The 21,398-nt window shown below is 44.2% G+C and overlaps 1 protein-coding gene across 9 annotated transcripts in view; it reads right to left on the bottom strand.

Moving 5' to 3' along the window:
* The window catches only part of CD36 (CD36 molecule), a 79,743-nt gene that overhangs the window by 50,197 nt on the left and 8,148 nt on the right, over positions 1 to 21,398 (bottom strand). For 2 of the 9 annotated variants that reach the window (XM_037889236.2, XM_037889239.2), the window contains exon 1: positions 8,711 to 9,915. The exons of 6 other annotated variants lie outside the window; for them this stretch is intronic. The gene's annotated coding sequence lies outside the window, so the exon portion shown is untranslated. Of the gene's footprint in view, positions 1 to 8,710; positions 9,922 to 21,398 lie in introns of those variants that run through there. One more of the 9 variants, XM_043552377.1, reaches the window with a different exon arrangement.

The following is a 21,398-nucleotide window of genomic DNA, read 5'->3' as shown; positions in this document are numbered from 1 at the left end:
TTATGGTTAGGAAGTTTTCTTTCCTGAGATTCAATCTAAATCTGCTATGCTGTAATTTGAATCCATTGCTTCTTGTCCTGCCCTCTGTGGCAAAAGAGAACAACTTTTCTCCATCTTTTTTTATGGCAGCCTTTCCAGTATCTGAAGACCACTATCATAAACCCTCTTAATCGCCTCTTTTCCAAATTAAACATAGCCTATTCCTTCAGCCTTTGCTCATATGGCTTGCATTCCACCCCTTTGATCATTTTGTCGCTCGCCTCTGGATCCTTTCCAGTTTCTCTATATCCTCTCTATACATTGGTGACCAAATTGGACACACTACTCCAGCTGAGACCAAGTAGAGCGGTACTCTCACCTCCCGTGACTTGCATGCTGTGCCTTTCTTAATGCAATCTAAAATTGCATGTGCTTTTTTTTGCAACAGCATCTCATTTTGCTGACTCATGTTAAGACTGTGACCCACCACAACTCCCAGATCCTTGTCAGCAGTGCTGCTGCTAAGCCAGTTGTCAAGGTTCCTTCCCCACTCTGAACGCTAGGGTACAGATGTGGGGACCTGCATAAAAACCTCCTAAGCTTACTTTTACCAGCTTAGCTTAAAACTTCCCCAAGGTACAAACTATTTTACCTTTTGCCCTTGGACTTCCACTGCCACCACCAAACGTCTAACCGGGTTTATTTTTGAGAAAGCGTTGTTTGGAAACATCTTTCCCCCCAAAATCTTCACCAAAACCTTGCACCCCCCTTCCTAGGGAAGGTTTGATAAAAATCCTCACCAATTTGCATAGGTGACCACAGATCCAAACCCTTGGATCTTAAGAACAATGAAAAAAAGCATTCAGTTCTTACAAGAAGAATTTTAATAGAAGAAACAGTAAAAAGAATCACCTCTGTAAAATCAGGATGGTAAATACCTTACAGGGTAATTAGATTCAAAACATAGAGAATCCCTCTAGGCAAAACCTTAAGTTACAAAAAGACACACAGACAGGAATATCCATTCTATTCAGCACAGCTTATTTTCTCAGCCATTTAAAGAAATCATAATCTAACACATACCTAGCTAGATTACTTACTAAGTTCGAAGACTCCATTCCTGTTCTGTCCCCGGCAAAAGCATCACACAGACAGACTCTTTGTTTCTCCCTCCCTCCAGCTTTTGAAAGTATCTTGTCTCCTCATTGGTCATTTTGGTCAGGTGCCAGCGAGGTTATCCTAGCTTCTTAACCCTTTACAGGTGAGAGGATTTTTCCTCTGGCCAGGAGGGATTTAAAGGTGTTTACCCTTCCCTTTATATTTATGACACCAGTTTTCCCCCATTCTGTATTGGTGCATTTTCTTCCCTACGCGTAGCACCTTATATTTGTCTTTGCTGAATTTCATTTTGTTGCCTACAGCCCAATTCTCCAATTTATTATGATCACTCTGAATTTTAGCTCTGTCTGCCAAAGTGTTGGCAACCCCACTAGCTTTGTGCCATCTGCAAACTTGATCAGTCTGCTCTCTATGCCAACATACAGGCCATTCATAAGAATGTGAAACACTGGTCCCTGAACAGATTCCTGTGGAACCCCACTTGAGACCTCCCTCCAGTCCGACATCATTCCATTAACAGTTACTCATTGTTTGCAGTTGTTTAACCAATTCTGTATCCACTTAATGTTAGTTCTGTCAAGCCCACATTTCTCCAGCTTACTTATCAGAATGTCATGTGGGACTGTGTCAAAAACCTTGCTGAAGTCCAGGTATAGTATGTCCACCTCACTCCCACCAAACCAGTTACCCTGTCAAAAAAGGAAACCAAGTGGTTTGGCAGGATTTTTTCTTGATAAATCCATGCTGGCTGCTAGTGATCACCCCTTAACCCTCCAGGTGTTTGCAAATTGCAAGTTTTATACACTGCTCTAGTAGCTTCCCAGGTATTGAAGTCAGGCTGACTGGTCTATAGTTCCCTGGCTGCTCCTCCCCCCACCCCCTCTCCAGTACACTAGCCATTCTCCGGTCTTCCAGGACCTCTCCTATCATCCATGAGCTTGTAAATATTATTGACAGTAACTCCGAGATTTCGTCAGCAAATTCCTTCAGTTCCTTCGGGTGAACAGCATCCGGCCCCACTGATTTGAGTTCAAATTAGTCAGAAGAGCTCTGATGTGTTCTTTACTTATCTTTATCTGTATCCTTTCCCCTTATTATATTGAAATAATAGGAACAGGAGGCAGGCTGTTATTTCTATGGACAGTTTTGTGTCAGAGTTCAACAAGTTGGGTGCTTTCTTTCCCACTGTAGGCTGCAGCCTCTTTCTTGTGCACTGCAACATAAGCAAAGTACTATCACAAACTTTCTTTAGCTACTGCCCTTAAAAAAATCAGTTTTCAGAGTAGCAGCCATGTTAGTCTGTATCCGCAAAAAGAAAAGGAGGATTTGTGGCACCTTACAGACTAACAAATTTATTTTTTTAAAATCAGTGTTAGTCTCAAAAAGCCCTACAGGACCCTACACAGGGCCAGGAAACTACATGACTTTAAATGTTTTCCTCAGGGGCCATGGTTGGACTCCTTTCCCCATGAAATAACAGGGATCTGCCCTCCTCTCCCCACAACAGATCCTGCAGGCTGTGTCAGGGGTCAGCAGTGTGTCCAGATACAGACATAAGTGTCAGTGGGAAAAATGTTGAGGTCCATGATAATTTTTCAAAAAATATAATGACTGAATGACAAACCCCACCCCCCACCCCGTCCCAATGTCCGTCACTAAGTACGGTACTTTTATCAAGTGGCCATCACGGATCAGAGTGGTGCCAACCCCTGGGTTGTGTGTGGAGCTGGAGAAGCGCATAGACTAGGCCGTCCACTGAGGGTGGGGAAGCCTGTTCCTCTGCACTGGTTCCTTGGCTCTTTCTATCACCATGTCAGCGCAATTCCTGTTAATAACTGACAACTATAACTATAAAATCTCTGTCTCAAGATGTTTTCTCTGTGGAGATGTCTACACGGCACCCCCCGAGGTAGGGTGTAGGGTATGCGTATCTGTAAGCCTCAGTGAAAAGCAAACAGCAGCACGCATCAGTGAACGGCTCTGCCGGGGGGAGGCAGCAGAAAAAGGCTCTGCCAGCAAGGAGCCTTTCACCTCTGCCTGCCCCGCCCCCCCATGCCACAGCTGTTCCCTGAGTAGGGGAAAGGCTCCAGTAGGGGGGCACTATACTGCTAAAAATAGCAGTGTAGAAGGGGGAGACATGTCTCGGGCACATAGTGAGCCGTGCAGGGTATGTCTTGCCTAAGCAGTGCCTTACTGTCTACATTCCTAGGGTGACATGCAGCATATATATATATGTTGCAATAAGGAGTGTGCAGTGTAGACTTACCTTGTCTGTGAGTCAAACCAACCAGTTGTTTAAAAAAAGACCCTGGTGACTGGTGCACATGATGGAATGCCTGATTTCCCACTTCTCTTTTTAAAAATCTGGTTTATTTGCACAGAGAGAAAACATCTGGAACAACAAGTGTCATAGTTCAAGATCATCATAATCTGCCAATTACAGCACAACATGCAACAAAACCCAAGTGTTTCGACCACTTGCCATGTGTCCAGCTGTTTCTGTCGCATAGTGGCAGGTTTTAAGGTTGAGAGATATGAAAAGGGACACTATTTTGTGATCTGTATGTAACTCTTCTGCCCGTCAGAGTTGGCAGCAACAAGGGCCGGGTTCAATATCTAGGGGATCCATTCCAATAACACGATGCAAACCGGCTCGAGCCCCCACCCAGTGACCTGGGACAAATATATACCACTCCTGCTGGGCGCCTCCAAGAGGCAATACTTCCCCTCTTGCAAGCACCTAGTCTGAGTGTAGCAAAAAGCCTTTTAATAACAGAGAGAAACAATGTGGCATTATGTTGGGGAAACACCACCAACAGGATTCATAACACAACCCATGAGCAAAAAACCCACCCCAAGCAAATCGGGGCATGCCCTTTCCCTTTGGTTCTTGAGTCCAGCAACCCCACTCACCCAAAGTCCCAAAAGTCCAATGACCCAAAAGTCTCTGTCACTGGTCAGGGCAGCCCCAGAGTTCAAAAGTTTATCTGCAGAGCTTTACCTCCCAACCTGGGTGGAGATGGGGGCGGGGGTAAAAGGCACCTTACATGATCTGAAGCTGACCGCCCCACAGCTCCACAGGCCTTTGCTCCGCTCCGCTCCACCAGCCGCCCCACAAACTGCTTTGCTCAGCTCCGCTCTGCGGCCCACAAGCAGCTCCCGCCGTCCCACAAACTGCTCCATCAGCCTGTCTACAAGGCACTCCAGCCGTCCCGCAAACTTCTCCACAATATATCTTCAGGCTCCCCCACTACTTAACACAACGCTCAGTGATTTCAGCTCTTAGTCAGTTCAGCTCTTTGGTGAATTCAGCTTGTAGTAGAGGAGGCTCAGTGCTGGTGCACCATTAGCCCAAAGTGAGCTCAGCAGCCTGTAACTAGACTCCTGATGGAATCAAAATTAGCTCTGATATTCCACAGTGGAGAGAGGAGGAAGTGCAATTAGCATGTAAGGCCCTCACCAAGGGGCCCATGCCACCGAGTATTAATACTTGTCCCCAAGCTCTCTCAATTCACAGAGTTTTGGAACCCATGACCCTTGCCTAGCGAGTGCCACTTAGTTGATGGTGAGTCCCTCCATCATAACAAAAGGCCAAGTACAGTTCCAAGCACAGTTCCCATAATCAGGGTAATAACAATTTATTCTTCCTACCCCAATAACAGAGACACTGGGGATCCCACAGCAGCCAAAGTGACCATTTGGGCAGCTATGGCCTCATTCTAGGCGGGGTGGGTGTGCCTATGCAATGAGCTCGGCCCCTGAAGTTCTTTTCCACAACTTGCCACACCTCACCACCAGATGTAAGGGTGAAGCTCATCCTGACACTGCTTACATGTATTTGCTAAGGATTTTTTTTCCCTGGGTTGGGGGTTAAAAGGGCAGAGGGCTAGAGCTGGGCCTGTATAAGACTTGTTTTCAGTGGGTCATCACCAGCTGTTGACTCCCACAATGTTGCTCAGTTTCACATCCTGCGTGGGTGCACCAAATACCTTTCCATCTGCCCCCAAGTATAGAGCCAAATCCAACTGGAGGCATTTTGCCGTGTTGAGAGAAGTTAGATAAATGATGCTGCCAAGGCAACATTCCCTTTTCCACACAGTATTATTATTAATTATTATTATTAATAATTATTTCTATTGCTGCATCTCTCCATGTGTCCTCCAGTCATCTCCCCAGTCATGCTGTGCTGGGTTCCTCACTGCAATTGCCCATTGCTAACTCCTCTGCAGAGAATTAATGGCTGGGTTCCCTCCCTCTCCCCAGGGAACTATCCTCTGGCAAGCCACCATGCCCACTAGCATAGCTTCTAATTTGTACTATTCATGAGGAGAGGGAAGTCCAGTCTGCCTTTGCTGGCTCATAAAAATGTAAGAAGCAAATAGTGGTCTAGATAAGCTACATAGCCCCCAGCACAGAAAAAAGAAATATGTGAAAGTGATCTAGTGACTAGAGAAGTGGTGACAGACAGGATAGCCAAGCACATCATTTGGGTATAAGCCTTATAGAAAGCCATGGGGAGAGTTAATATAGCCCAAGATCCCTCCATGCTAAGTTCATTTGTGGGGAATCCCAGAGAAGACAGGTGCTGGAGGGAAGTCATGGCAACAGTGAAGCCACACTGTTAGAAAGCCTGTGGGAAGCCAGGGGTTCTCCAGGGTAGCTTGGGGTTCCAGGCCTCCTGTAGATTTCCTGGGATCTGATCACTCTGAAATGCTACCCATATGACTCCAAAAAAAGTCTGTGACAGGATTGCTATGGAGTTTTTCCCCTTCCATGTCCTCTTCCCATGGATATTTCAGAGCCCAAGTCATCATGTACTTGAAGAGGAGACAGTGTCCTACAGCTTAATGCCTTTTATTATGCAAAGGAGGATTTTTCCCATCTCCACCTTGCACCAGGCAATAACATCTTCTTCCTTACAAAAATGAAAAAGGAAAGCTTCCTGTTTGTTTTGTTTTCCCATTGAGAAGATGCTTTGCTTTTGCAAACAAAACAAGGTACAAGAACCCAAGTCACAAGAGAAAAGAAGACTAGAATAAATAAAATTAACCCTTGCCCTGTGAAACACCATCTTGGCATCAGATGAAGTCCCAAAGGGCATAGAACAGATTAAGAGCAATATGTGAAGAATTATTGTAGATAAAGAGACATTTCAAACTATGCAGGACAGACCACAAGGAAATATACTGTCAGGGACAGCCCTGCACCATAAAGGGATGGAGCAGCTGACCTAATAGGTGTGTAATAACTCTGACTTCTATGATCTTTGTGAAAGACATGGGCTAGATACTTAGCTGGATACTTACTTAGTTTATCAGAGTAGCTTTCTTATGGTCATTGGAATTACAGTGATTTACATAAACTGAGGAACTGTCCCTATCTCTTTACATCAAACCATTGACATATTTCTGTATCATAACTATCAGTTATGCCTTGAGTTGTTCCAAAATGTAATAATAGAATAGAGAAAAACCTACACCACTGTCTATATTCCTAGCACTAAAAATGATGAAAGGGTGCTGTAAGTCATGTTTAAACAATGTAACAAAATAACTGGAGATAGTTATTTTACATTGTTTACTACAATTCACTGCTGTTATAAGATTTTTACAGGCACAAAATCATTATCTTAATTAATACTGGGTTGTTAAAAGGAATCAGATGATGAAAACATCCCAAGTTATTATGAATTTGATGTTTTTCTGATAGTGTGATCTATTAGCAATCTCGATGAATTAGGGAGACAAAAGAAGAAAACCATTATCTAGCTATCTGTCCACAGTTTAAGGTACCTATTGTGCTAACTATAATGACACTTTTGGTTGTAAAAAGAAAAGAAGTACTTGTGGCACCTTAGACTAACAAATTTATTTGAGCATAAGCTTTCGTGAGCTACAGCTCACTTCATCGGATGCATGTAGTGTAAAATACAATAGTGAGATTTTATATACACAGAGAACATGAAACAATGGGTGTTACCATACAAACTATAACGAGAGTGATCAGTTAAGGTGAGCTATTACCAGCAGGAGAGAAAAAAAACCTTTTGTAGTGATAATCAAGGTGGGCCATTTCCAGCAGTTGACAAGAATGTGTGAGGAACAGTAGGGGGGGAAAATAAACATGGGGAAATAGTTTTACTTTGTGTAATGACACATCCACTCCCAGTCTTTATTCAAGCCTAATTTAATGTTGTCCAGTTTGCAAATTAATTCCAATTCAGCAGTCTCTCTAGGTTGAACCTGGGACCTGTACATCAAAAAAAAAAACCCACTAATTGTTTACATAAACATATTTATCAAATATACTAATAAACTTAAATATAATAATGTATGTAACATACAACCCAGTATTTATACTATTTGGCAGTAGATCATAATTACTTAAGTTTTGCACACACACACACTATATGTAATGTACACCCATATATGAATACATATAGTGTAGCTATAGTATACACTACAGTTAGGGTTGCCAATGCTGTATTCTTTTAGCACCTCTGCTTAGCACTTAATAATTAGTACTCATCTATATTCGCCAGAGGTATTTCTTGCTGCTTTTGCAGCACTCAGCACCTCCTGATCTTGTTGTACAGAGATGAAGAAATCTCTGCAGGATAGACTGAGGAGCGGGTTCTGTGTGGCAGGGGAAGTGGACAGGGCTCTGTGCAGGTGGTCTCGGCTGCCAAGACCAGGCTCCCTGCGCTTCTTGCTCCCCACTGCTGCAGCTTCCACCTACCAGCATTTATGCCCCTCTGCTGGGGATGTTGGCAGAGAATCTGTGAGCAAGGAGGCTACACCCTAGGAGTACTGACTCCCCTGCCAGACAGAGCTCTGACCCTGGCCCTTCAGCACAGTCCAGGGCATACAGCCTTGTCCACTTGTCCTGCCAGACAGAGCCTGCACAGGAAAAGCAGACAGGGCTTCACTCAAGGACTGGAGTCAGCAGAGGGCCCTGTCCAGTCAGGAGACAGTACTCGCAGGTACATCTCTCCATTCCCCTCCTGACATTGGCCCTTCAGTGCTGCGCAGGGAAAGCAGACGGGACCACATTCATGGGCCAGGGTTAGGAGGGGAGTGGAAAGATGTACCAGTGAGTACTGGCCCCCTACTGTTGAAATACGGCGTAAAGGTGTGCCATACTAACTTAGTATGGGACAGGCAATTTTCCATTTAAATAAGGGACGTCCCTTGTAATATGGGACCATTGGCAATCCTAACTACACTATACATACACACACACTTATGATATGCAGCAAAATAATTTATGTACTCTGGGGTGTATATATAGTATATTATATATACATACACAACTTTAGTAATTATAATATTAGCAAAATATTATTCATTAACACGTATGGTAACTCATTTAAGTAGCACTACATACAAATGTGTTTTATTATTTCCTAAACTTTGCCTTAGAAAATGTGCAATTCATAGAGAGCTAAACAGACAAGAAACATGAGGTGAATAACTTTTGCTGAAGATGCCATTAAATATAGAAATGCATTTTCTGGCAGCATGGTTCACTGACAGCTATTCCCAAAGGAACTGACACACTGACAAATGGCATGCTCTGAAACTGTACTTAATTTATTAAGGTACAGACATACCTGTATGGTGAGACAGCTACTCTCAATACCCCCATCAGCAGAAAGGATTTGTTGCAGAAGAGCCTGCAAAGTTAGCTCCTTATTCACAGAGAAATCTGTTACTGTAGCAACCATACAGCAACCCAGGCTGGCCAGTCCACTAAGAGTCCGTTGATCTTTCATCAGCCACAAAGAAAGAAAAGCAAGTTGCAGAGAACTTTTAAACCCCCTTGTGACGAAGCTGTCTCATGAGAGATGGAAACATAAGAACCCTTGTGGCCAAAGACAACCCATTTTTCCACTTCCCCTTCACATAAAACACCAGCCTAGGGAAACCCTTTCCACACCAGCCCCTGCATCTGATCTCTTCCCCCAGTACAATAACTGAGCTCAGAAGCAATGTATCAGGTATATATTGGACTATCCAGGAGAACAGGTTTAATTGAGAAAAAAAACCTTGGTAATGATACTTAGCACTTATGTGGTGCTTCATCTCCAAAGCTCTTTGCAAACAAAAACTAATCCTAATTAGTCCTCACAACACTCACTGGAGCTAGGTGGGGAGATATCACTACTAAATCTCTACAGCTCCACAGGAATTCTTATAGCTATGTATAAAATACAGTGATAGGCCAGGGGTCCGCTAGGAGAATGTGGGCTCATGCATGTGGACCTAGAGGAGGGTTACACTTAGGGGCTGATCCAAAATCCACTCAGGCTAATGGAAGTCTTCAGTGGGCTTTGGATTGGGACCTTATTGGCTAGACAAAGAAAATGTAGGCCAATATATCAGTGCTATCCATTCTGTCTGTCTCTTTTGGCCCAACTCACTGGCTAGGCCTCTCCACCACAAGCACTGAGCTTCTCCAACGTTCTGCCAGCCTCAGACTGGCACTCCAGGTCTAGGGCACCTGCCTCACTCCACTCCCTCAGGACCGTGATGGCGAGCAGACTGTGCAGCCCCTAAACTACAAGCCTTTTGGCATTAGGATAAAACTTGCTCAGAGAGATAATCAAGCCCCAAGGCAGGGAGAGAACAGGGGAAATAAAACTGCTTCCCAGCTATACTAGGAAACTTCTACTTCCCCAGGAGGTTCCCAGGAGCATGATGAGTTCCTCATCCCACTTCCTATGAGCTTTCCCCCTCATCGCTGACTTTTAGAGCTAGTCAGAAGATAGGGGCAAGGAAAGAGAAAAAATATTCATGGAATTTGAGTTACATTTGCCTAGAGATTTTCACTGGTGTTGAAATTCTCCAACCAGCTCTACTTACTTTGACGCTGTTCCTCATTGTCTGGCCTCCTTGGGATCCTGTTGGTCAGCTCCCTGCCTGAGCCTCACCTGGCCTCCCAGTAGCTTCCTTCAGCTTCTTGCCATGCCTCTCCCTTCCTTCCCCGAAGCACGCCAGTTCACTCTCTTCCCACCCAACACAGTCCTCCTGATTCCCAGCCTCCAGTCCCCCCAGTTCCCCTTCCCACCCTGAAATCCTCCTAGTCACTCCTTCATCCAATGTCTCCCCTTCCTACTGTTCCCCTCCCTCACCACCATATCCTGTAGCCTGTCCTCTCCTCCCCCAAGACCCGCAGGCTCACAGCCCTCCCCTCATTCACTCTGCTCCCTGCCGCAGTCACTGCCCTTCCCCCAAACATACATCCATATCTTCCTTCTTGCTCCACCCAGCCTTAACTCCCTTCCCAACTCCTTCTCCCTGTCTCTCAAACCCGATTGTCTAACTCTTTCCCATTTCTAATATCCCTCCCCAACCCTGGTCTTCCCTCCCTAACTCCCTAAGGAGAGGAGAGGCTGCTGCTGCTCCCCTATCCACTGATTTTGTTTTCTGCCCCGATGGTAGTTCAGCACTGTCCTTGCAGTCAGCCTCACTGGAAAGACTGGGTTCAACTGTGAGAAAGATCTGCCCAGACAAGGAAGTCTGGATAGGCAAGGCAGAGAGTCAGTCACTTCCTGGCCACTCACCTGCCAAGCTGCCAGGAGAGGGCAGACTTTAGTGGTTTATGGGATGGGGCGCGGGGGGGGGGGAGGGGGGAAGGAAGTGTGAAGTAGCTCAAGCTTCAGCAGATGTGGGAATAGCAATGAGGCAGAGATAAACACACAGGGTCTTTTGCAGCCTTTGGAATGACCAAGATGCTTCTATCCCCTCTGCCCTTGGCATAGCTGGAAGCATGACACCACCACCACCACCCCACCCCCTGTGTTTTCAATAGAAAAATTAACAAGGGTTTCTTTTAAGTTTAGCAATTAAAAATAATAAAAAAAAAGTGTATAGGGAAGAGCTCGCAGAATTATAAACAGCCCATTCCAGACATGGACCGTGTGTGTCCTGCTTGTGATGCTGCATTCATCACTCCCTGTAATTACGCCCATGCAACCAACACACGCCTCTCCTTTCTGTACAAATAAGCACTTAGGCTTTCAAGTGGATATTGGAAAAGCTGCAGCAGGACAATCCCAAACCACCTTGGGCAGGGACAACAGCAAGATCACATAGCACAGGGCAGCAACTGTACAAAAGCCAGTTCCCTACAGCTTCTGGCAACAGCTTCTTGTGCTGTGCATTCCAGTCTGATGTTGCCAGCTATATGCCAGTTTTTCTTTCACTGTAGTTCCCTTCAGCTGCCACATGCTAACACAAAGTTCCTCGCCGCTCTCTGCAGCACTGCAGCCAGACTGTCTGCCTTCTCCCACAGGATGCCTGAGCATCAGGTTTGAAATATCTGGAATTGAAGGTTCAGATTGTCAACTCAGCCCTCCACCTCACAGAGAGACATTGCATGCCATTCAATAGGGACAAATTTAAAATACTCTACAGGAGTAAACAATCAATTGCACACATACAAAATGGGAAATGACTGCCCTGGAACGAGTACTGCAGAAAGGAATGTGGGGCTTGTGGTGGATCACAAGCTAAACAGGAGTCAACAGAGTAATGCTGTTGCAAAAAAAGTGAACATCATTCTGGGATGTATTAGCAGGAGTGTTGTAAGCCAGACACGAGAAGTCATTCTTCTGCTCTACTCCAGCTGAGGCCTTATCAGTATTGTGTCCTGTTCTGTAAGGCACATTTTAGGAAAGATGTGGACACACTGGAGAAAGTCCAGAAGAGAGCAACAAAAATGATTAAAGGTCTAGAAAACATAACGTATGAGGGAAGATTGAAAAAATTGGGTTTGTTTAGTCTCCAGGAGAGAAGAATGAGGGAGCGACATGATAGCAGTTTTCAAGTACATACAAATTTGTTACAAGGAGGAGGGTGAAAAATTGTTCTCCTTAACTTCCAAGGATAGGACAAGAAGCAATGGGCTTAAATTGCATTAAGGGAGGTTTAGGTTGGACATTAGGAGAAACTTCCTGTCAGGGTAGTTAAGCACTGGAATAAATTGCCTAGAGAGGCTGTGGAATCTCCATCACTGGAGGTTTTTAAGAACAAGGTTAGACCAACACCTGCCAGGAACAGTCTAGTTATTACGCAGTCCTGCCTAGAGTACAGGTGGCTGGACTAGATGATCTATTGAGGTCCGTTCCAGTCCTACACTTCTGTGATTCTATGGTTGTACTTTAAGTGCATATGGTTTGTCTGATGAGTTCTTGAAAACACAAGTGTTCACAGACATGTGCAAAAGTGCATGTGCCCATCCGAGGATGCAAAAGTCTCATTTGCTCTGCATGGACATCTATATCTATTTATCCCTGGCCTGCCAGAATTTCATGTCTCAAGATATATATACACACACACCTAAAAGTCTTCTTAGAACTAGATGGGTACAAATGTGCTGGAGATGATTCTTAGGAACATCCTTTTAAAGTTCTGCCACTTAACGGATGGAAGAGTTTGAGTGATATCCCTATCCCTGATGGAGACTAGTAAATGACTCCTGGAAGAGAGGCCTCCTCCATGAGGGTCATGAAATTACTACTAAAGAGCATGTTGTTTGCCTCTGGAATGCTCCTTAAGATAGCACTAAGTGACAGATCATGTCTGATAGGAGGTTCAGACTTTTATCACCACCTACCTTCTGGTTACATATGTGGGTAGAGCTGAGAAAAATTTTTCAAGCAAGCTCTTTTCAGCAAGCAAAAATGTACATTCTGGGACACCGAAACATTTTGTGAATTTGTGTCAATTTCACCAAGTTGTTTGGTTAAAACAAAAACAAAAATTCCAGAAGTGTCAAATTGGTTCGACATTTTCAAAATAAAAATGTTTTGATCTTTCAGTTCAGAATTATTTTTGTTTTTAAATTTCCTTTAAAAATCCCAGTATATTAAAATGGTCAAAATTGGAATGAAACATTTCGTTCTAGATGAAACAAAATGTTTAGTTCAACCAAAAATGAAGTTATTTTGACTTTTTTGATTTGCCAAAATTTAAAACAAAGCAAATTGTTAGGTTGACCCCAAACCACAATGTTTTAATTGCCAGAGAACCAAAAAATCCATTATTTGCACAGGTCTACATATAGGCACCATGCTACAGTATATTTATGATTAATGAGCATGTTATAAACATTCCCCGTTAAGGGCACTTAATCTAAATGCATCGCCAAGTGATGCTGCCTCACGTATTGGTCCAGTTTATGATGAAGATTTGTGTTTAAGGTAAAATAAACAGATGTTTTTGTGTATATTTTACTTTCCTGTGCCCAAGTCAAGAACAAAATAAAGTTTAGGGTTGTATTCTGCAAGGTACTGACACTCTGGCTTTAATCCAACCAAGCAAATAAGCAAATATGCAGATTCATGGATAGTCACACACACAGTGCCTGTCCCAAAGTCATTGGAAGTCTCCTATGGCCATGCTCATAACCCAGCCATTTGTATCATTTTCATCTTCCATTGCACAAACACCCTGAGCATGCACAGCCACCCCCTTTAGAAACTCCTCCCTCCCTCTCTTGCATCCTGAAATACACACACACAGGGATTTATGCCCACACAAGCTTTTGAAAATTTAGTCATGACTAGTGAGTCATAGGAAAGTCCTTAGCCTTTAGGTCTCATTTTCCTCCCTGTAAAATAGGGGGATTAGTATTTATCTACTTTTCCAGTTGTGAGAGTGGTGAGAGACTTAATTTATGCTTGCATAGTACTTGGTAAATGTAAACAGCTAGATAAGTGATGACTATGGTATTTCTACTTAACCCTGCCCTTCTCAGGGTGAAAAAAGCCACTGCCAGGCCTCTGTACCATTTAGATACTATTTTGATATCTTATGTGGGACTCTAGTTATGTATTGGCCATGTGATAGTCTTCTGCACAGGGGACAATTCCACCCTCCAGTGTGCAGACCCTATGCAATGTCATCTGCACCACTAAACTGCAGCTGGTTCAAACAAATGTGGGGTCATTTGAGAAAGTATTTAGTTGGATTCCACAGCCGTAAGACTCAAAAACCATTATATGGCTTGCCCCAAACTCCTATGCCAAGTCAGAGGATGGGAGAGGGATAGGTTAGTGTGTCCAGAGTTCTCTGTTTTGTAGAGGGAGTTGGTGAAGAGACACTTCCTTATTAAACAGAGAGAGTTAATCTCTGAAGAGCCCCAGAAGGATCATGCTGTAGGGAAAGAAATCCAGTTTCTCCAGGGCACCTCAATTATCAGCACAGAACTCTCCATCAGCAAGAAACAGCTTGTACTCCACACCAGAGACACTGGAGTATGATCAGCAAACAGGCATTGATAGTGGTAGAACACAGCAGTGACAGGTTTGACACCATTGCCTCACCTGGCCCTGGCTTAACACTCTGTAGTAAGGATTTATATAGGACCTGGCCCTTTGCATTGGGGAGAATTTCACCCTGAGAAGGTGTGAAGCCAGTTATAAGACTCAATGTTGACACTAAATAATCTCATTCAAATCTGCTGTTCAAAGAAGTGTGCTGCTTGCCTGGAGCTAGAATCCAATATGTGACAGAGTGTTTGCCGAGACTGATCAAGACCTCAGACCACTACCCCTTCCTACTTCTCCACGTGGGCACCAATGATACTGCCAAGAATGATCTTGAGCAGATCACTGCAGACTACGTGGCTCTGGGAAGAAGGATAAAGGAGTTTGACACGCAAGTCGTGTTCTCATCCATCCTCCCTGTTGAAGGAAAAAGTGATCATCGAATTGTGGAGGTGAATACGTGGTTACGCAGGTGGTGTCAGAGAGAGGGCTTTGGATTTTTTGACCATGTGATGTTGTTCCAGGAAGAAGGATTGCTAAGAAGAGATGAGATCCACCTAACTAAAAGAGGGAAGAGCATTTTTGCAGGCAGGCTTCCTAACCTAGTGAGGAGAGCTTTAAACTAGGTTCACCAGGGGATGGTCACCTAAGCCCAGAGGTAAGTGTGGGAGTGGGTACCTGGAGGAAACACAAGGTGGAGGGTACAAGACGGGAAGCCTCCTGATTCATACTGAGAAAGTAGGGCAATTGGCTAGTTTTCTTAGGTGCATGTACTTGAACGCAAGAAACCTGGGAAACAAGAAGGAAGAATTGGAAGTCCTGGCACAATCAAGGAACTATGATGTGATGGGAACAACAGAAACTTGGTGGGGCAGTTCACATGACTGGAGCACTGTCATGGATGGGTATAAACATTCAGGAAGGACAGGAAGGACGGGACAAAAGGTGGAGAAGTTGCATTGTATGTAAGACAGCGGTATGATTGCTCAGAGCTCCAGTTTGTAACTGGAGAAAAGCCTGCTGAGAGTCTTTGGGTTAAGTTTAGAAGCGAGAGCAACAAGGGTGATGTCGTGGTGGGCATGTGCTATAGACCACCGGATCAGAAGGATGAGGTAGAAGAGGCTTTCTTCGGACAACTAACAGAAGTCTCCAGATCACAGACCCTGGTTCTAATGGGGGACTTCAATCATGCTGACATCTGCTGGGAGAGCAATACAGCAGTGCACAGACAATCCAGGAAATTTTTGGAGAGTGTTGGGGACCACTTCCTGGTACAAGTGATGGAGGAACTGAATAGGGGTCGTGCTTCTCTTAACCTGCTGCTTACAAACAGGGAAGACTTGGTAGGGGAAGTAGAAGTGGCTGGCAACCTAAGCAGCAGTAACCATGAGATGGTTGAGTTCAGGATCCTGAAAAAAGGAAGAAAGGAGAGTAGCAAAATACAGACCCTGGACTTCAGAAAAGCAGACTTTTAGACTCCCTTAGGGAACTGATGGGCAGGATCCCCTGCAAAGCTAATATGAGGGGACAAGGAGTCCAGGAGAGCTGGCTGTATTTTAAAGAAGCCTTATTGACGGCGCAGGAACAAACCATCCCAAAGTGCAGAGAGAATAGCAAACTTGATAAGTTTATGGAGGAGATGGTATGATGGGGTAACATGATTTTGGCAATTAACTGATCTTTAAATATTCATGGTAAATAGGCCCAATGGCCTGTGATGGGATGTTAGATGGGGTGGGATCTGAGTTACTACAGAGAATTCTTTCCTGGGTATCTGGCTGGTGAATCTTGCCCATATGCTGAGGGTTTAGCTGATAGCCATATTTGGGGTCGGGAAGGAATTTTCCTCCAGGGCAGATTGGAAGAGGCCCTGGAAGTTTTTCGCCTTCCTCTGTAGCATGGGGCACGGGTCACTTGCTGGAGGATTCTCTGCTCCTTGAAGTCTTTAAACCATGATTTCAGGACTTCAGTAAGCTCAGACATAGGTGAGAAATTTATTGCAGGAGTGGGTGAGTGAGATTCTGTGGCCTGCATTGTGCAGGAGGTCAGACTAGATGATCATAATGATCCCTTCTGACCTTAATATCTATGTATCTAAAAATATGGTGGACAACCAGCTTGGCTTAACAGTGAAATCTCTGGTGAGCTTACACTCAAAAAGGAAGCATACAAGAAGTGGAAATTTGGACAGATGACTAGGGAGGAGTATAAAAATATTGCTAGCACATGGAGGGGTGTAATCAGAAAGGCCAAGGCATGACTGGAGTTGCAGCTAGCAAGGGATATGAAGGGTATCAAGCTATGTTAGCAACAAGAATGTAGTCAAGGAAAGTGTGGGACCCTTACTGAATGGGGGAGGCAACGTAGTGACAGATGATGTGGAAAAAGCTGAAGTACTCAATGCTTTTTTTGCCTCGGTCTTCACAGGCAAGGGGTAGCTCCCAGACTGCTGCACTGGGCAACACAGCATGGGGAGTAGCTGAGCAGCCCTCAGTGGTGAAAGAACACGCTAAGGACTATTTAGAAAAGCTTGACATGTAGAAGTCCATGGGTCCAGATCTAATGCATCCAAGGGTGCTGAGGGTTGGCTGATGTGATTGCAGAGCCATTGGCCAGTATCTCTGAAAATTTGTGGTGATCGGGGGAGGTCCCGGACAATTGGAAAAAGGCAAATATATTTTAAAAAGGGAAGAAAGAGAACCTGGGGAACTACAGACCGGTCAGCCTCACTTCAGTCCCCGGCAAAATCATGGAGCAGGTCCTCAAGGAATCCATTCTGAAGCACTTGGAGGAGAGGAAGGTGATCAGGAACAGTCAACATGGATTCACGAAGGGCAAATCATGCCTGACCAACCTGATTGCCTTCTATGTTGAGAAAACTGGCTCTGTTGATATGGGGAAAGCGGTGGATGGGATATATCTTGACTTTAGCAAAGCTTTTGATGTGGTCTCCCACAGTATTCTTCCCAGCAAGTTAAAAAAGTATGGATTGGATGAATGGACTATAAAGTGGATAGAAATCTGGCTAGATTGTTAGGCTCAACGGGTAGTGATCAATGGCTCAATGTCTAGTTGGCAGCTGGTATCAAGCAGAGTGCCCCAGGGGTCGGTCCTGGGGCCAGTTTGGTTCAACATCTTTATAGATGATCTGGATGATGGGATTAACTGCACCCTCAGCAAGTTCGCAGATGACACTAAGCTAGGGGAAGAGGTAGATATGATGGAGCTTAGGGATAGGGTTCAGAGTGACCTAAACAAATTGGAGGATTGGGACAACAGAAATCTGATGAGGTTCAACAAGGACAAGTGCAAAGTTCTGCATTTAGGAAGGAAGAATTCCATGCACCGCTACAGGCTGCGGACAGACTGGCTAAACAGCCGTTCTGCAGAAGAGGACCTGGGGATTACATTGGATGAGAAGATGGATATGAGTCAACAGTGTGCCCTTATTGCCAAGAAGGCCGATGGCATATTGGGCTGTATTAGAAGGAGCACTGCCAGCAGATCAAGTGAAGTGATTATTCCCCTCTATTCGGCACTGGTGAGATCACATCTGGAGTATTGTGTCCAGTTTTGGTTCCCCCAGTACAGAAGGGATGTGGACAAATTGGAGAGAGTCCAGCGGAGGGCAACGAAAATGATTAGGGGCCTGGGGCACATGACTTACGAGGAGAGGCTGAGGGAACTAGGGTTACTTAGTCTGCAGAAGAGAAGAGTGAGGGGGGATTTGATAGCAGCCTTCAATTATCTGAAGGGGAGTTCCAAAGAGGATGGAGCTAGGCTGTTCTCAGTGGTGGCAGATGACAAAACAAGAAGCAATGGTCTCAAGTTGCAGTGCAGGAGGTCTAGGTTGAATATTAGGAAACACTATTTCACTAGGAGGATGGTGAAGCACTGGAATGGGTTACCTAGGGAGGTGATGGAATCTCCATCATTAGAGGTTTTTAAGCCCTGGCTTGACAAAGCCTTGGCTGGGATGATTTAGTTGGTGTTGGTCCTGCTTTGAGCAGGGGATTGGACTAGATGACCTCCTGAGGTCTCTTCCAGCCCTAATAATCTATTCTATGATTTATTAAGAATAAAGATAGATTTTAAGTGATTATAAGTCAAAGCATAACAAGTCAGATTCGGTCAAATGAAATAAAAGCAAAACACATTCTAAGCTGATCTTAACACTTTCAGTGCCCTTACAAACTTAGATGCTTCCCACCACAGGCTGGCTGGTTGCCCTTCAGCCAGACTCTCCAATTTGATCAGCACTTCAGTTGCTTGGTGATGATGTCTGTAGATGGAGGTAGAAGACAAAGAGCATGGAAAACGTCTCTCCCTTTTATCATGTTCTTTCTTCCCTCTTGGCTCCCCCCCCCCTTCAGAGGCAGGTGAGCATTACCTCATCGCAGTCCCAAACTGACCAAAGGAAGAGGGGTGACTCACTGAGTCCAACGGATCCTTTGTTGTTGCCTAGGCCAGTGTCCTTTGTTCCTATGAGGATGGGCTGGGTTTGTCCCATATGTGCCCTGGTGAGGTGTGAACTGCCCCTCTGCTCTTGGGGAGTTTTTGCCTGGGATTGTTTTAAGGCATGAGGACACATTTTCAGCCTCATAACTATATACATGAAATTACAACCTATAACATTACTATAACATTACCATAACATCAATGCTCAGTACATCATGAGCCTTCTGAACACAGCCGATATGACAAACTATGCATTAGATACCACACAATCATATTATTAGGATGAACATGGGGGTGTAGGGTATTCCCATGAGGTACAGAATGTCACACCCTATCAAATTATGAAGTTGGCATAAACCAAACTAAACAGCTTGGATCAATAGCTCTAAAAGGTGTAAACAATATGATATTAAGTCTAAAGCCTAAGGAGAATGATTAAAATATCAATACAGGTATTGTTAAGTGATCAAAGCACCCAAGAAAGAAGAGAGATGAAAAGCTACTTTTGTCACTGCATGCACAGCATACAAAAAAGAAAAGGAATGATCCTACAAAGAACTGCACAGTCTGCTGTGAACGATACCTTATGTTGGTGCCTTGTTTAGGTGTCTCACACAGGTGGAGTATGGCAGAGTACAGTGTCTGCAAAGGCGGATGGTCAATGAGAGACACTTTTGAGTACATGGCAAGATGGGTGGGAAAAGAGCATAGGGCCTGATTTTTCTTTTTCTCATTACAGTGCACATAAAGAATTACTCGTCCAGGTAATTAGTTATACCAGCAGCAGGAAGAGGAGAAATGGATTCAGGGAATCTTGTTCTTTTATTCAATTTTTTCCAAGTCACAGCAAGACCCATTGTTGTTCAGAGAATTAATCCTGCAGAGAATTGATCCTGCCCCAAATGAAATGTCTCCTTGCTGAGTTTCACAACCCAAACACTGCAGCATTACACTGATATATACAAACCAAAAAGCATAGATGTTCAGAAGTGGCTGGTGATTCTGGGTGCCTTAATTTTTAGTGGCCCAACTTGACAACTTAAAAGGGCCTGATTTTCAGAAAAGTGCTGAACACCCACCTTTGGAAAATTGTGCCATTAGGGTAACTTTACTGGGCACACCCAAAAAATGAGACACTCAGAATTACTGGTGGTTTTAAAAAATGTTGGCCAAAAATTACTAGAAACTGACCAACAAAAGTGAAAGTGACTAATTTTTTTGCAGAGTGAAAGCTGTATGAATTCCAAAAAGCAGCTGAAATAGTGAAGAATAAAGTTGATGTGTTGAAATTGAAACAGTTTAATAACTGAGATTGTGTGGCTAAGATGGATAGAACTCTGCTGTACCCTATAGGAGAAAGGGGAAAGTCTTGTTGCTATCAAGATTAATTCACTTAACTCAAAATTTTGCTAACCCATAGTTTCCAATAGTGCGATGTGCTGCATTATTTGGAGTTTAGGATCTGATGTGATGAATGATACTAGTTTCTTAACATATTGGTATTAGTGAAAGGACAGATAAATTGTGTAAAATATACCCTGTAGCTCACCTTGAGTTGACGGTAGTAGTCACTGGCTGGGTAAAGAGCCCAAATACAAAGGAGTCTGAGGGAGCAGGGCTTCTGTTTTACCCTGGGTTTCCTACCTAGAAGGACAGAACCCTGTGTACAGCTGACCTTGTGGGTCTGTCTTGGACCTTTGTGTCATCAGACTGGAGGCCGCAGAGCTGACTCTGAGGGACTGCACTGGGCAGGAGCTAAGCAGGAGGAGCAGTCAGTGAAATTGGACTGGGGAGCCACAGGTTGGAGCAGGCCCTGGTGGTTTTGGCTTTGCTGGACTGGAGCCAGCAGGCACAGGAGAGCTCATCTGGCCATCACTGAGTCTTTCTGGATTATTGAGTGAGGTTTTAGATGAGTGGGGATTAACTTGCAAATAATAGTTGGGCCTCAAACTGTGTGGTTTGGCTCATTTTTATTTGTAGATAGGTTTGGTTATTGCATTTTCCCCAAATAACAGGTATTTGTTATATTCATATTCCCAAGTGTTGCTCAGTGCTCACAAAAGGGAAAGAAACATCTATAAAGGCAACCTGGTAGACACCAAGATTGCACACATTTTATGTATTATAGAAAGTGTCCTCTGGACACTTGAATCCAAGTTAAGCCTTGATTAGGTTCACAGTTCTTATGCTGTCTCTCTGGAAAGGGATGAATTTCCCCTTTATGGAATAAGTAAACTATCATAATTAAATCCTGAGTTCAAAATATGAATTCACCCACAAACTCTAGGTTCAAGAGTATAAACCACATCCCCTAGCTTGCAATTGTACCAGAATCTCATCCTCTGTAGATCATACAGAAACCGAGCGGTGTGTCACAAGAACACTCCTTGAATTTTGTGAAGGCCTGGACCCAGATCTGAATCTGATCTTTGGAGCTGGTGTCCAACTCTGATACTAACAGCACTAGGCTTCTTTAATGTAACTGGCCATTGTTGTGCAAACAGAAAATAGCAGCTGGCCAGATTCTGCAGAGCAAGAAGACATCGGGCTATTTTTTTGAGTTGCACAA

This window comes from Chelonia mydas, chromosome 1 (assembly GCF_015237465.2).
Source record: "Chelonia mydas isolate rCheMyd1 chromosome 1, rCheMyd1.pri.v2, whole genome shotgun sequence".
In the NCBI taxonomy this organism is placed as follows: Eukaryota; Metazoa; Chordata; order Testudines; family Cheloniidae; genus Chelonia; species Chelonia mydas.
The sequence above is the reverse complement of the archived record's forward strand: the minus strand, read 5'-3'. Positions and strand labels throughout refer to the sequence as shown.